General features: G+C 44.8%; 1 long non-coding RNA gene across 2 annotated transcripts in view; it reads right to left on the bottom strand.

The window, feature by feature from the left end:
* The window catches only part of LOC146183192 (uncharacterized), a 40,391-nt gene extending 26,879 nt beyond the window's left edge, over positions 1 to 13,512 (bottom strand). Inside the window, exons 1-3 of one of the 2 annotated variants that reach the window (XR_014708752.1) lie at positions 13,415 to 13,512; positions 12,958 to 13,063; positions 10,970 to 11,081 (exon numbers count right to left, since the gene is read on the bottom strand). This is a non-coding gene — a long non-coding RNA (uncharacterized LOC146183192). The remainder of the gene's footprint in view (positions 1 to 10,969; positions 11,082 to 12,957; positions 13,064 to 13,414) is intronic. The other variant, XR_014708753.1, reaches the window with a different exon arrangement.
* Between the last annotated feature and the right edge of the window lie 1,467 nt (positions 13,513 to 14,979).

The raw sequence follows: 14,979 nt of genomic DNA, 5'->3' as shown, positions 1-14,979 counted from the left end.
AGTAACAAATTGAATTCCAAGTGAAGGCAAGCATGGCAGGGGGCGGCAGAAAGTCAGGTGGGTGGACGAGGTTAGTAAGTTTTCAGGGGTCAAGTGGGTGCAGCTAGCACAAGACCGGGTTAACTGAAGGATTATGAGAGAAGCCTTCGTTCTGCAGTGGGTATAGTCCAGCTAATGATGATAATGATGATGAGCTATGGACAAAGAAAAACCGTATGGCAACAAAGGGCTCCTTTATCACAGAAAAAACTGAATTAAAAAAAAAATCTTCCCACCAGTGCAACCAAACTTACAATGACCCCATTAAAATGGCCAGTTTGCCGCCACTCTGAAATTAATGGCCGTGCAGCATAACTTTTGGGATCTGCACTTGCAAAATCAATGCTGACATGTACATTTCACTTGAGAAATCTGTCGCCAACGGTGATACCAGCATTTCATCTCTCCTCTTGAGTATACTCGTAACTCCCTGCCACTAAAAAGAAATATTGCTGACATGTCGTATTGTCTACGAAGAGGCTTCACAAATTCATAAAACATTTAGCGTAAATATATGTGTGGCTCCAACGCCTCAATTAGTCTTTTAATTAAACTGCACGTGCTCTTTTCTCTCTGTCTGACCACGTGGAGGGGCAGCTGAACTGTGCATGGTGCAAAGGTTATCGCGGCGCGCGATTTTTGCTTGAAGCGGCAGAAAGTGTAGATAAAGGGACAGAATGGAAGAATCGCGGGAGTCTGGCGGCAGCCCTGCTTGGGGAGCGATCACGTTGTTAGCTGTTGGCAAGCAGCACGAAGCATCCTGATGTAATGGACTGTGGAGCAGAGCAATACCAGGATGAAGATGGAAGCGATGCCTCCTGAGCTGGGTTTTTTGCTTGAGTTGCAGCCACGCGAGGAGCAATGTATTTCGTACTGCTTGGAGCCCCTTTTGCCATGTCACATAGGCCATCTTTACACCCCACTATGTTTTGTCTTGCCATGTAAAAGCACTGGCCCCTTACTTCTGTAGCAAAGGATAGTCCTGTCATGAGCCTCGACCACATGCTTCGCATTGCAGCGGCGTGCAGTGTTGTATCTTTGCAAAGTGCTTCTCTGCTGACCCGGAAATAAACTAGCGTTTTTATCATCATCATCAGCCAGACTATACCCACTGCAGGGTAAAGGCATCTCTCATATTTCACCAATTGGTATTTTGGAGCAGAATGGAATTCATGTGAATTTGTGACTAGTAGTCGGGCGAGGCCCTGACTCGCGGACCCATTCTTTAGAAGGCGGGGCCTTCATATTAAACTACAAATGGATTAGGTATTTTTAGATCTGCATCATTATAATCACCATGTCGCTTTGTTGCTTCTGCAGCGAGTAATGGCGAGTCAGTGTGCCAGGTTCATCCATGCTATGATAGATGAAAGAATTCAGAAAATGTTGATGAATAGAGAATCAACATTTCTTGAATTCCTGACCAAACCAAACCGAATTCTGAATCGGATGAAAGTAACACAGATGAAAAAAGAACCTGGAAGGAAGTGAGGAGCAGTCACAAAAGAAACAAAAAAACTTGGCAGTGAAAGGGTTAATAACAGTGCGCTCTTTGTGATTAGGGTGTTGCAGTCTATCGATACAGGCCAACTTCACATTGCCCTAGTTGCCCTTTTAGGGTCATTTGCAAATACAGTCGTGCCTCGCTAATATGGACACTTTGGTTTCCAACCAAAACTGTCCATAAAGCGAGTCATCCATAATAACGAGTCATGAATAAAAACAAAAAGGATTTTATTGAGAAAAAAGAATTGAAATTATTGACTGCCTTTGTACAAACGGTGTTCACTAGACTCAAGATTTCACAGAACAACGGCAATTTTGAGTGCATTATTCTTGTCATTGTTGTCTTCGAAAAATTGTAGTGCAGTCTGAAGCGACTCGCTTACCAAGACACGCGTGATGGTGGACTTTGTGTTGGTTGAACTTTCGAGCACAAACTCCTCACTGGCCGATGAATCAGCGTCCGATTCTCTACTCACCGCCACTTCCAAAATTGTCTCGTCACTGAGCAAAGTAGCCGCTAAGTAGCTGCTTGAGATTGTCCTGAAGCGAGGAAACAGCTGAGCTGTTGATACTAGTCCCTCACGGCTTGGATTGACTGAGATGGCATTTGCCGCTTGTATTCACAGATTTCTTCGCGCCTACATTAAGCTCTGTTCTTTTGCGTTTAACTCCAGTCATGCCAAAGCCAGACTCAAGTTGAAAGTTACAGGCTCCTGATGCTTTGCACTTTTTTGCCTAGTTAACCTTTCTGCCTTTCCGTTCTTCTGATTCTTTTTTTTTTTGCCTTGTACTGTTTCCGTAAGGAAGCAAGGGAGTCAAGTTGGCATGCTGCTATGCAGAGGGCTATCGAACATCCCATTTTCTTGGCGCCGTTTCTATGTGTTCCTATAAAACAAACACTGCAAGCTGAAGTACAGTTTAGAACGACGGCTAGCCGACTACGAAGAGCTCAAACCTTGTCAATGCCGCAACGTTGACTCAAAGCGAAGCCGACATGCAGACCGCCTGTTGTGCAAACTGTGGCAGTTCGGCAGTGCAACAGGGACGAAAACCAGGAGCATGAGAGGGAAGCGTGTCCAGGAAGGGACGCCCGATCCCGGTTGCATGTTCGTACGTCGCCTTTCTTTTGTTGCTCTATTTTGTGAGTGTCTTAACTCTCACCTAAAAGTGCTAACGGCTTCATGGAACACACACTGTGCTTTGGGAAAGAAAACTTCAGTTCCCATCGCCACTGTAGGCACTTGGTCTTTCTTCCTGTCATTTCTTTCTTACACTTTTACCGGCCTCTCTGTACACGTTCAGCAGAATTTATTGCAACCACATGTTGCCGTTTTCCCGACTGCGGCGGCACTTCCGCTGCACCCAGAAATCTCCTGGTTCCCCCCTTTCGGGGTCGTTCTTACGCTGACCCTCGGTTTGCTGTGTACGTTCCTCTCCGCTCTTGCCCCCCCCCCTTCCTAAAACGTCGACACGGCCGCTTCGGTTCGTTCCAACCCCACGGGACTCGTTCAGGCATCCCGCCGTATCGGCTGTCGCGTAGGTTTGCAGGCGGCGCGCCCTTCTTTAACTTGCTTTTGTACTCCTGTGCTTTTTTCAAGCACTGTCCATATTAACGAGACAAAAATACATGGGCCCACGTGGGCCGTGTGCATTCTTCCCCTGTCCATTGTCCTGACAGCGAGTTTCCATATTAACGAGGCATAAATACATTGAAAAGGTTTCGTCCCCAGAAAAACTGTCCATAATTCGGGTCGTCCATATTAACGGGGGTCATATTAACGGGCACGACTGTACCTGCATGTACAGGCTTCATGTGTTCTGCCAATGCAACATACGCCACTGCAAGAAAACTGTTACTGATGCCTTTGCAATGCAAATTGGGTACCCAGTCTTTCTCAAAAGCTTCCAGGCGTATTTTGTGGATCTGAAAAGGCTGCTTTTATATATTTGCAAAGCTTAGTTGTACAGCCTGTCTGTAACTTCAAACCAACAAGCATCAATACTAGTCCACATTTCACAACTACATATTCAAATCAGTTCAAATATATTCGAATGACAGTGTAGCATGATACTAAATGAGACAAGGACGCACCAAGCATCATATGCTCACTTGCATCCCTGTTGAAAATGTCCATTTTGGTAACACCTGACTGGCCGAAGCACCAGAAATGGATTACCTGCTGCATGCATTTTTGCCATTTCAGCCAATCAGATCCACTCAAAAGAGACATATGAAACTTAAATTTGATTATGGGCCTGCATAGCTGGAAAAAAAAAATTTGTGGGACACCTCAGCTTTGCAGTTAAGGGTTACGGTGCGATCACGTTTCACACTCACGGACAATGTTTCTCAACTTTTAAATCTTGCTTTTTATTTTTTTTATACACCAATACTTAGAGTCAGCACACATACACTTCCCATTCTGAGCAGTCTGACACCTTTGAGTGGATTTCTCATTTTCTCAATTATTTGATGAATTACAATCTGAACTTAATTTGCCTCATCAAGCAATAGTTTTTCATTTTGAGTATTTGACACCTTTGATCTCGCTTTTCCAATTTTTCATTTTAGTTATGTCAATTGATTAATTAACAGGCACTTATTATGAGCATTTTGCCGCATTAATACTCCTTTTTTCAATTATTTCAGATAAATAATGATCAGTTACGCACTAAATATTTGTAATTAGCATCATGAAGCAGTTGCTTTTAATACTGAGCATTTTGACACCTTTGAACCTTCTTTTCTCAACGTTTTCATATCTTATTTCTTAAAATCATCAATTAAATACAGTGATTTCATTAACTCGTGATTGCCTATCACACTCCAATCATTCAACAGAACCAAAATTACCATGATACAATTTTTTTTTTGCCTAGCCCCAGTTCTTCCAGACACCTGGTGTCGACAACTACTATCATGACGCCGATGGCGTTTCAACCAAACGAGCTTTATAAGCTATCACTTAAAAGCTTGCTGCACTTGAATACCTTCCCAGATCATTCTTGTCAACAGATCCAGGCTGTGTAATTTCAATTTCAATTTAAATAAATCATAGCACATTGTGCTACTGACAAACTTTATCCCTTGCTTTCGAGAAAAAATATTTTTCCACCTGTGGCCACCATTTTGAATTCGCAGGAGGTAGCACAATTTTTTTGATGCATAATTATCAAAATTTTTTCTACATATAAAATACATTGCACTTTTGAATGCAGTAAATTAAATCAACTTAGCGTTTTTTTATGTATAAGTCAAAGAAGAAAGGTACAAAAAGATGAAATTTCTTAATTTTTAACAACATAACAAAGACCCTGTGCTTCAAGCCCTGCGTGACCACCCCCGTGCCCTGCGTCTGCAGCTCGTGCCTCATCCGCTTATGACCGGATTTCTCTGGTGCGATTTGTCATCGGCTCTACCTCGCTCGTGTCTTGCTTGCCAGTCCGTCAAAATGACTCACTATACAAAGACTCCGCCCCAGTCTTTCCTGCCACCTGGTTGTTGCTTTGACCACGTTCACCTTGACTTGGTTGGACCACCACCTCCGTCTAATGGCTGCCGGCACATTCTGATGATGATTGACCGCTTCACTTGTTGGCTCGAAGCAGTGCCCATTCTGGACATCACTGCGCAAACAGTTGCCAAAGCCTTCGTTTCAGCATGGATTTCCCACTTTGGCTGTTACCACGGATCGTGGCCGCCAGTTTGAATGCATCCTCTTCACTTCCCTTACCAGCCTGCTCGGCACTAAACACTGCCGCACCACAACATACCATCCTTGTGCCAACGGCATGGTTGAGCGGCTCCATCGTCAGCTCAAGACTGCCCTCATTGCTCGCCTAGATCGCGAGCACTGGGCTGGTCACCTTCCTATGGTGTTTCTTGGCCTACGCACCGTTGTTCGTCGTGACCTTGGCTGTTCGGTGGGCGAAGTCATCTCGGAGACTTGTTCGTTCCTTCGGCTTCCTCGTCCCAGCCCCTCCAGTATATTTAACGCCTTTGGGACTGCATTCAACACCTAAATCCAGTCCCACCTCGATCACCTGACCGTCAGACCTTTGTGCACCCAGATCTTGCCTCCTCGACGCATGTTTTTCTAAGGCGAGACACTGTAAAGGCGCCTCTTAGCCCCCCCTATGATGGCCCGTACCGCGTCTTCAACAAGACCACAAAGTCGGCGACTATCCTGCTGGATAGTCGTGAAGAGGTAGTCTCCCTGGATCGCCTTAAACCCAAATACATGGAAATGCCTCCCCAGGAGCTCCCCTCGGATGTTGCTCGCTTATCTGTCGACATGCCTGCCGCTGAGGAACCCTCATCCCTGCCCTGTTAGCTCGTACATTTCGCCGCTCCGTTTGGTTGGGGAGCCCTGTAGCGCACAGCGCCGCTGTAAAGCGGAGGCGCTAAGATCGTCGTTCACAGCCAGCAAAAGAAAATAAGGTTGAACAGCGTGTGCTCAGTGAGCAAGCACGGCACGGGCTGTTCGGTTCGAGAAGCCTGCCACGCTGGTACTCTTGTTCTGGTGCTCCACTGCAACGCCGTAAATTCTTTACATGCTCTTCACTGCAGGACACTTCTTGCCGGCTGCAAATATACACAGAACCAGCACTCTACTGCTCCAATACAATGCTGCTTTAGGCTTGGGCACTGCCAGCTTCGACAATAAAGGAATCTGCTGAAGGCCACGGACACAAAAAAAAATTTAAATGAAGCTTTAGTACGGCACAAGGATCAGAATTCCCCGCAAAGTAATTTGAGGTGTGGATCAAAAAGCTGCAGAGAAGACTGTTCTTTGCTCGCAGCTGCGAGGAGGGCTATCAAATGCAGGTGCCATATTCGGTTTGAGGTCGAGCACAGAGACTGGCATTCAACAAAAACAGTATGGAGCTCCTATCGGGATGGAGTCTGATGCTGATTTATGACCTGCGGGAAGTCGGCGCAGCCGTGAGAAAGCAGTGCACCACGGGCGTACTGGCGGCCCATGACCGGGAGGCGAGCCATGATAATTCGCCCCCTTGTGTTTCCTCGTGACTGCGGCGACGAGGATTTCAACAGAACGAGTCGGATGTACGGGCTGCATGCGGGGCCCGCTCGGCTTAGGGGGTGGCCTTCCTTGCTTTGGCAGCAGCACCAGGACCAGAGCCCAACAACCCAAGTCCCGAACCCTGCCCTGATTCCTGTATTACATGGGCCTGCTGAAAGACCAGCCGTGTGACTCCAAAGGGGAAAACGGCACCCAGGTGGAGGTCACGATTAGGGGAGGAGGGTGTGGGAATTTAAGATTCTTCGCGCTTGCACGACATGACGAACACCCCCTCTGTCTGCCTCACGGGGATACCTCATCTCTCTCCTTCCCCTGAAGCAGTGGCAGAGAGGGCAGGGGCGTGAGAACTGGCGTAGCATGCCGGGCAGCCCCTCCTTCCCCCTACCCTCTCATATCGATGCACAGCATCTCATCCGGGGGAGACGACGCCGCGATGCCAGAGCGCGCGGATGCTGCTATGACCAAGGATAAAAATTGGGCACTCCCAATAAACATCCCAACCCGGTGGCTCTGCCTCAGTGTTTCGTTCTTCCCTGCCACGGATGTGGTCAGAGCTAGCGGCGGGGCGTTCGGTTCTGAGCACAGAGCCCGAGTCCCGTGAGAACCCCCACAAGGTGTTGTTACATGTCTCCTTGACGTCAGCTCCGGCATCCATTGCAGTGAAGAGCAAGCACAGAGCAACGCCAGGGTTCAAAGCGATTGCTGAATGGAAATGTTTTTTTTTTATTCATCTAAAGCACAAATTAGATTAAGCTCTAAAAAATAAATGCCATTGAATGGTACTGTGTCATGTAATATATACATATATATATATATACATATATAACTGCAAAAAATTTGCACATTTAAAGCTGACAGTGCCCAGGCCTAAAGCACCATTGCACTCAAGCAGTGGACTGCTAGTTCGTAGCCAGCAAAAAGTGGGCTGCTGCGATAAGTGGGCACAGAGCAACACCGTGGTTGCCAGCAAAGGCTCAACTTGAGAAATTATTTTCCCACTTAAAAGCACCCTGATTAAATGTTCAGAATTAAACGGCAATGAACGGCTCTGTGCAAACTAGTATTTTTCATATTTTTAATAGGGCCACTTCATCACATAACTGACGGAGAAATAAACCTCAATAAGGTAATTTTCTCGGGTTTAGAATAGTTTTGCAGGTGCACCTTACATTGTTTGATCTCTTTTATAATGTTTTTGCAAGTGCACCTGAAGTTGGTTGATCTCTTTTATAATGTTTTTGCAAGTGCACCTGAAGTTGGTTGATCTCTTTTATAGGCTTTTTGTCTTCTAAAAAAGTTGGAGAAATAGATTGAGTACTATCACAGTAATAATTGGTTTACAGGAAAGGAAAACTTTTTCCGTGGACACGTGAATCGCGCTGCAAGGGAAGGAAGATGGGAGCGAAAGTGGAAGAAGAGAGGCCCCATAGTGGAGGGCTACGGAGTAATTTTGACCACCTGGGGATCTTTAACATGTATTGACATCGCACAGATGGATGCCTCTCCGCTTTGCATCCATCGAAACGCAGCTGCCGGCAGTCGGATTCGAACCCAGGCACTTTGGAACTCTAGTCTAGTGCCTAGTACCATAAGAATATAAAATTTGATAAACATTTCAAAATTTCAGCTTTTTGTACCATATTTTACGATTTATATTTGAACAAATATAAGGTCGAGTTTGTTTATTTCCTGCACATCAAAAGAACAATGCATTTTATTAATATGAAAATTTTTGTTTATAGTGATGCATGAAAAAGTTAATTTTTTTACAAATTTATCTGCGTGACTAGGTTTTGCTATCGCTTGCAAACTTAAAAGAGTATAGACCACCTTCACTCTGGCTACGTCATGAAGATGCGGTGGCGCTGTCGTAATTACAGACTTTCGCGTGGTAGGAAAAACAATGCTTCAGTTGCTTTCGCCTACTGTGATTGTGCGATGGTTTGCTGCAGCCGAAAAAATAAAAAGCAAAGCACCATGCTGACTAGTTGCATCACCGTGGCATGTACTGGAAGGTAAAGAACGCAAAGTTTAATAAGCTTGCACAAGCTTCGTACGGACGACGGTCGTCGTAAACAGTGGGCCATCGCAGCGAGGCGCCAAGGCTGGATACCGACACCTTTACGCCAGAGCGGTTATGGGCTCGAAGGTCATAAATAACTCGAGTTTGGCCTTCTTTATGACGCGTAATGGTATTTTGTGAGTGCACGTAAAATGTTGACGAGGCAGCCAGTATATTTATGCGTAGATCTGTTTATAATGTAAACAATTCCTCAAGAAAATTTTTGTTTTTCACTTTCTAATTGTACGTATTATGTGCATAATGAGCTGCTGCGCAAGCGATCTGCATTGCACTCCTCCGCGGTTATATTGTATGGCTAACATTAGCTTTGTTCACCTAAAATTATTTTAAATTTTGTGATGAAATGTGCGTGCGCTGACAGCCACTGATTTGCTCAATTGGAGCTGAATTTTATTATACCGAGGGGTTTGAGTGGTATTCACTGCAGCTAATTTTGAATGCGAGTTGTGGGGTTGAGCGTCCCGAGTGACATATGGGCCCGTTTCAGATTTTGAGGATCTTTAATCTTTACATCAACTACGTACTGCATGGCACACTGTCGCATTACGAGTTTATCCTACATAGAAAAGTGGTCACGGCGGCCGGGACTGAACTGGGTAGCCCTAACTACGGAACCAGCATGTGGATGCTCCAGCTTGTAATGCAAGCTAAAAGCTTGAATACCCATGAAGAAATTATAAACGCTGACACCAATAACCTCACACGAACAGAACAGATAGGCGTGCAGCGTGGTGATTTAAAGGAATAATGCAAGGATAATCAAACCTGTACGGTGCCAAGGCACAATGCCCTTGCTACTGTTGCCATGCTTACCAACAACGCTCATTTGGTGCTCGGTATGAAGAATCATCCGAGAATGCAATGATGTTTTGAGTGGAGTACTTCCTACCTGGTTTGCGTGCGCTGTTTACGAGCGAGAAAAATCGCATTCTACTTACCAGACTGAAAGTTGTTGTACGCACCCAAAGCTTTGCAATCCTCGATGCATTCTGCGGCTAATGTGCTGGGCAAATAGCAAATAGATATCAATCAACGCTGCTCATTTTCAAGGCAGCAACAACTTCGCTTGTGTACTTTGAACCCGCTTTTGGTCTGGTACGGTGTGCAGGACAAGGCGATGCATGCTGTGTACATGAAGTTTTTCCAATTATTCCTTTTGTACTCACTACCGAGGTTCACGAAGTACTCGCACAGCGCGAGGGTATTTTATCTGCCAAAAAGGTGCCTGCATATCACAATAAAATGCTCTTGGCAAGCATGGCCACAGCAGTGGGGTGGCACCACAGTGCCGCTCCTGTGCTTTCCGCCTGCTCTCGGGCCATAGACGACTGCCGTGCCACCTTGATTGCTTTGATAGGGAGACCTATAGACACCTAATTTTTGGGTTCGTGTTTTATTAGCTGTAATGATGCGCAAGGTATTACTGTACAGAAAGCACCAGGTGATATCCACCTATGACCGCTAAACAATTTATCATTGAATTTCTTTCCTCACCTGTTTCGGTTTCAAAAGCCGTGTGATGGCTGTGACGCCAAAGTTAAGTCTAGGTCACGTGACGGGTGAAAAAAAAATTGTGAAATCCTGTGATGTTTAAATTCACTACAACGCTGAAGCCATCCTGCCTCAAGAACCGGAATCACAAGTGAAGAGCTGGCGATTATACTGCAGCTTTTTCATGCCGTGCATGGCTTGGACTTGATTGTGATGTTACAGCCATTTCTCAGCTGCTGAAACCGAAACTGGAGAGAAAAAAAAAAATTAAACTGAGAATTATTTACCGGTCGTAGGCGAAAACCACGTGGCGATCCGTATACAGGAATGTCTTACAAAAATGCCACCAAAATTTGGTGTCTATACTCCTTTAAGATGGTGGTCACGGGCGGAAAATATTTTTTCGCCAAAAATAAGCTGGGATAATATTCTTCATAGTAATACAATTTGCTATAATTTTTTAAAATGAAATTGAGGATGGTCGAGCCCACAACCTGTATCAGTTGGTGTAGAATGAAACCGGCACCTTTACCTTAGCAGATCATGCTAGCCATAACAGCCTAGCATTATCCTTGATGCATCAGCATGACAGGAAAAAAAAAACAAACAGTGGTAGCATAACATATATACACCATCACAAAATCGAAGAACTTGAAGGTAAGCTGTCTAAAAATTGTAAAAACATTTTTTTTTTGTGGAACTGCAGCAGCATCATACTTTGTAACGAAAAAAATTGTTGGCTTGACAAGCACTGGACCATATATAAGCTGGTCTGCAAATATGAAACGCCTTTGCCCACACGTACCAGTCACAGCTATCCGATGGAAACTAAGGCAGAATCAAAAGCACAGAAGAAAGCTGCAGGTTGCCTCCAAAGGATCCCCGTTTCAGCACTCGCACCAAAGACAGGGAAGGACCTGGAAATGAGAACAATGCAATAAATGCCCACTCCTGGGAAAGGTAAGACGTGAAGGATTTTGTTACAACACAGAAAGTATAATGAATGAAAGTATGAATTCTGCAATTCATGGCAGTTGGTTGTGTCTACTATATTTGCAAACATTTGTCGTCACTTCGCGTAAAGGATCCATTTCTCGTTCTTAATTCTGAGGCAGTTGCTGATTTGCTCCAGAATGAAAGCTTGGTATACAGTGCTGGTTTTAGCATAGATGTGGTTGATTTGTATGATCTCTTCCACACTCTCAACTCATCCAGTATGTTCAGCAATGTTTTACAGAGGACAATGATGAATGCTGGTTCTAAAATGAGTGTGGAATCTTAACCGAATCCTTTTTGAAAATGTTACCTTACTACCTGAGTAACACCTTTGTTGAGTGCGATGGTCGACTTTATACGCAAAAATCTGGTGTGTGCATATGTGCCAAGGTAGCTCCCATCCTCAGCGACATTTATCTAAGCAGGGTTGATATGAAAGTTGAGAATGATTTAGCCAGTTGTTGCATGCACATTTTCCGTTCCCTGGAAAATTTTCTAGCGCTAGCTAGCTCTGTGAATCCTGAATTTGTGTCAAATGTTCTTGATGTTTTTGCATGTAATGGGTCGGGACTAAGGCTCACGCATGAAGTCCCCCAAGAAACAGCCTTACAATTTCTCAATTTAAAATTGTCTTTCCAATTCCACCATGTCTGTTGGCAGTATTCACCTAGGAGTGAAAAGCCCCTTCTGAATTACAGGATGCTTAGGCATGGCAGTGAAGAAATCTTGTCATCATAAAATGATGTCCAGTCTCTTAACTCAGGCGGACAAATGTAGGGAAGCTGGTTTCCTGAACGCAGTTCTCGTCTGGAGTGCAGACAAAGTCCTCCGCGCGTTAAAATCGTCTTGAAGCATGTGAGGGCGGGAAAGGGGTTTGGAGGAAGGAAGAAGAAAGGTAGTAGTCATGCCATATGTACACACGCTGTTGCACTGAATTAAAAGAGTAGGAAGCAAGCATAGGGTAAAAGTTCTGTTTCCTTCTCCTAAGAAACTAGAAAGAGTGGGAGCCGCGGTTCAAAGAATGCACGAGGGGCGCAGAAGAAATATGTGCAACATAAATCATGAAAATAGATATGTTCCTTGTAAGACTGGCATAGTATATCAAATCCCTCTGTCCTGTGGCCCCTTACCTACATAGGCCAGACTGTGCAATGCATTAAAGTGCGGCTCATGGAGCACGCTAATCCGCTGAAAAAGAAAGAAACTAACCTAGCGAAGCATTGATCCACATGCGAATGCACGTCATTTTTTTTATGACAGTGATGTTTTGTTCGTTCATTCTTATCAGTGCACTAGAGAAGTAGCCAAAGCTTTTCACATCAGAAAAAGTAAAGGGTGCATGAGTACGCCTTTTGTCACATTATCTCCTCGTGAAATGAATATGCTGCACAGTGGGCAGCAGTTCTGCCGATGCACTCGTGCTTTTAAATGCTTTTTTTCCTTTTTACCAAAACTTGAGGTTGTTTCTTTGTACATGTATATGATGTGATTCTTCCCAATAAAGAAATCAGCTGTAAGTTCAACGCTGTTCGTGTGTCTCGTTTCGTTTCTTTCTTGGTCTGCGTATGTTTTGCGCTGTTGGGCCACCATTAATTTCGATTCTCCCCCGCTTTTTATTGCTTTTGCTGTGGCGGTGCTGATCGAAATTCATGCCCTGGCCACATCAAAGTCATGCTGTGGACTATCTTCATAAATAAAGTCAGTTTGATTCCATATATCAGCACCCTTGTGGAGCAACCGGTTTTTGCCAGCACATATTTTTACAAGCGGGTGCACTCAAGTAATAGTGCTACTCACTTTTTCATGAGGCACAAGGCATACCATCGGGAGAGGCCATGAGCAGAAGCTGCGACGAAGCCAAGATCTCACAATAAGCCGTGCATCAAGATTATTTCGGTACACACTGAAAAGAAACCGAAATGGTTGCTCTTGCTGGGACATGGCTAGCCGGGGCCAAACGGAGGCGTATTCGAAAGTGAACTACAAAAGGAAAGCCCTTTCGTGCGAGCCGCCGGGACTGCTTTTAAGCGCGCAAAAAAGGGCTCCCTAGTTCCTCTACACCTCACTTGAAGTCACTGACAAATAGACTCACAGCAAGATTACGAAAAAATAATTGATATCGCTGAACAATAGCGCGTCGATGCAGAAAAAAAAAATTCCAAACAATCTGTAACGAGGGGGCAGCGGTGCAATGAGTTGGCGAGGCAAGTACGGAATGCAACATGTGCTTTGCGCTGTATTTCGCAGTACTCACGAAAGTTTGGAGAAAGCTGCAGGGATGCGTGCCACCAAATCTATTTTGCAGAATCCATTTCAGTCCGGTCGATCTGAAACAATGCGATGCAAACGAACCTCCCGCCGTCGCCATGCGCGCCAAAGTTGAAAACAAAACAAAACAACAACAACAAAAAAAGCACCTGCGGCTTCGGAGTCGACGAAAGAAAAGCTCCTGGGTCCAAGAGTAAGCGCAAACAAAACACAAAAATGAACAGTGTATTACGGCACATCCGCCAAATTACAAACGATTCCTCCTCGCATGTGCACCTTTCGCGTGACCTCTGTGTGACGTCACGCCAAAGAAAAATCCCTTGATAATTTGAAAGTAGCGACACTCTCCTCCGCGCCGCGCTTTCCTCCTCGATTCTCCTCGCGCGGCGGCGGCGAGCGCTGTGCACGACACGCTTTTTCTCCTTGACGCCCGCCGGCCGGCCGCAGCAGTGAGTGAAGTGCGAGCTTTTGCGCCAGGTCAGCGCTCCAGGAGTGCACACAATTTTTGAAAAATTGCGAGAAAAGCATTCAGAATGCCGAAAGTAAAGTTCATGAATTGATTGGTTTCTTCTTAGAACTGTTTGAATGGGGAATACTGATAAACAAAGCTTTCAGGCGAGTTCTGTGCTACAGACACTTTTTAAGTCACATATTAAGGTTTTACTTTGTGCACCTAATCTAGTACTGCCTCTGACTTTGTGTTTGTTTTTTTTAGAGCGTGAAATCTGTCACCGCGGTAAAACGTCGGAAAACGATCCAGGCTGGTGCTTTGAACTTCAAGATCAGAGAAGGCCAAAGCAGGACCTAGTCTATTTCGCTAGTCAAGCTATCTCTCGATCTAAGCATAGTATATGTCACGCGATCAACCATGAGATTGGATTATTGGTTAATTGTACATGTATTTTGATCAATTACTGGGCCAAATTAATTGATATTTAGTAAATTGCAATTAAAATCTAAATTTTAGCAGGAACATCGAACCGTATACCGTTGGAAAGCTTAGGCCAAGTGTAATGGCACTGTGCTAGTTAGCGATCCGCGATAATCTGCGTTAATTAGTTAATTTTGTATAAACCAAATTTTGAGCTGTTCCTTGCCGCTTCGAGGCAAGGAACCGGTTTGCCACGGCAGTGAGTACGCGGCCACTCACTGACTTCACGTGTGGTTAAAAGACAGCAGGGTACACTGGGAGAAGTGGTGGACCCTATTGCCGACACACTGAAGTTCTGGGGCAAGCATGCTGTGGCCTCATGCGCTATGTAAAAGAGCTGGATTTCATTGAACGCAACAATCAAATAAAAACATTACAGGGTGCACATAGGTCTTCAACGTGCGGAAATGAGAAAGCATATAACTGCCAATTCATTAACTATCGCTATCCTATCTATCACTACATCTACTAATGCCAGAGACCTATCGTAACTGTCACTATCCGCAACGAACACTAACACCTCACTATCCGGGCCTATTACTATCATTTACTATTATTATCCGTAACAGTCACCATCATTACCTATAACTATAACCATCACTATTTAATCTGATGCCGTC

The sequence above is a fragment of the Amblyomma maculatum genome, chromosome 7 (assembly GCF_055883805.1).
Source record: "Amblyomma maculatum isolate TAMU_Amacu chromosome 7, ASM5588380v1, whole genome shotgun sequence".
Classification (NCBI taxonomy): Eukaryota; Metazoa; Arthropoda; class Arachnida; order Ixodida; family Ixodidae; genus Amblyomma; species Amblyomma maculatum.
The sequence above is the reverse complement of the archived record's forward strand: the minus strand, read 5'-3'. Positions and strand labels throughout refer to the sequence as shown.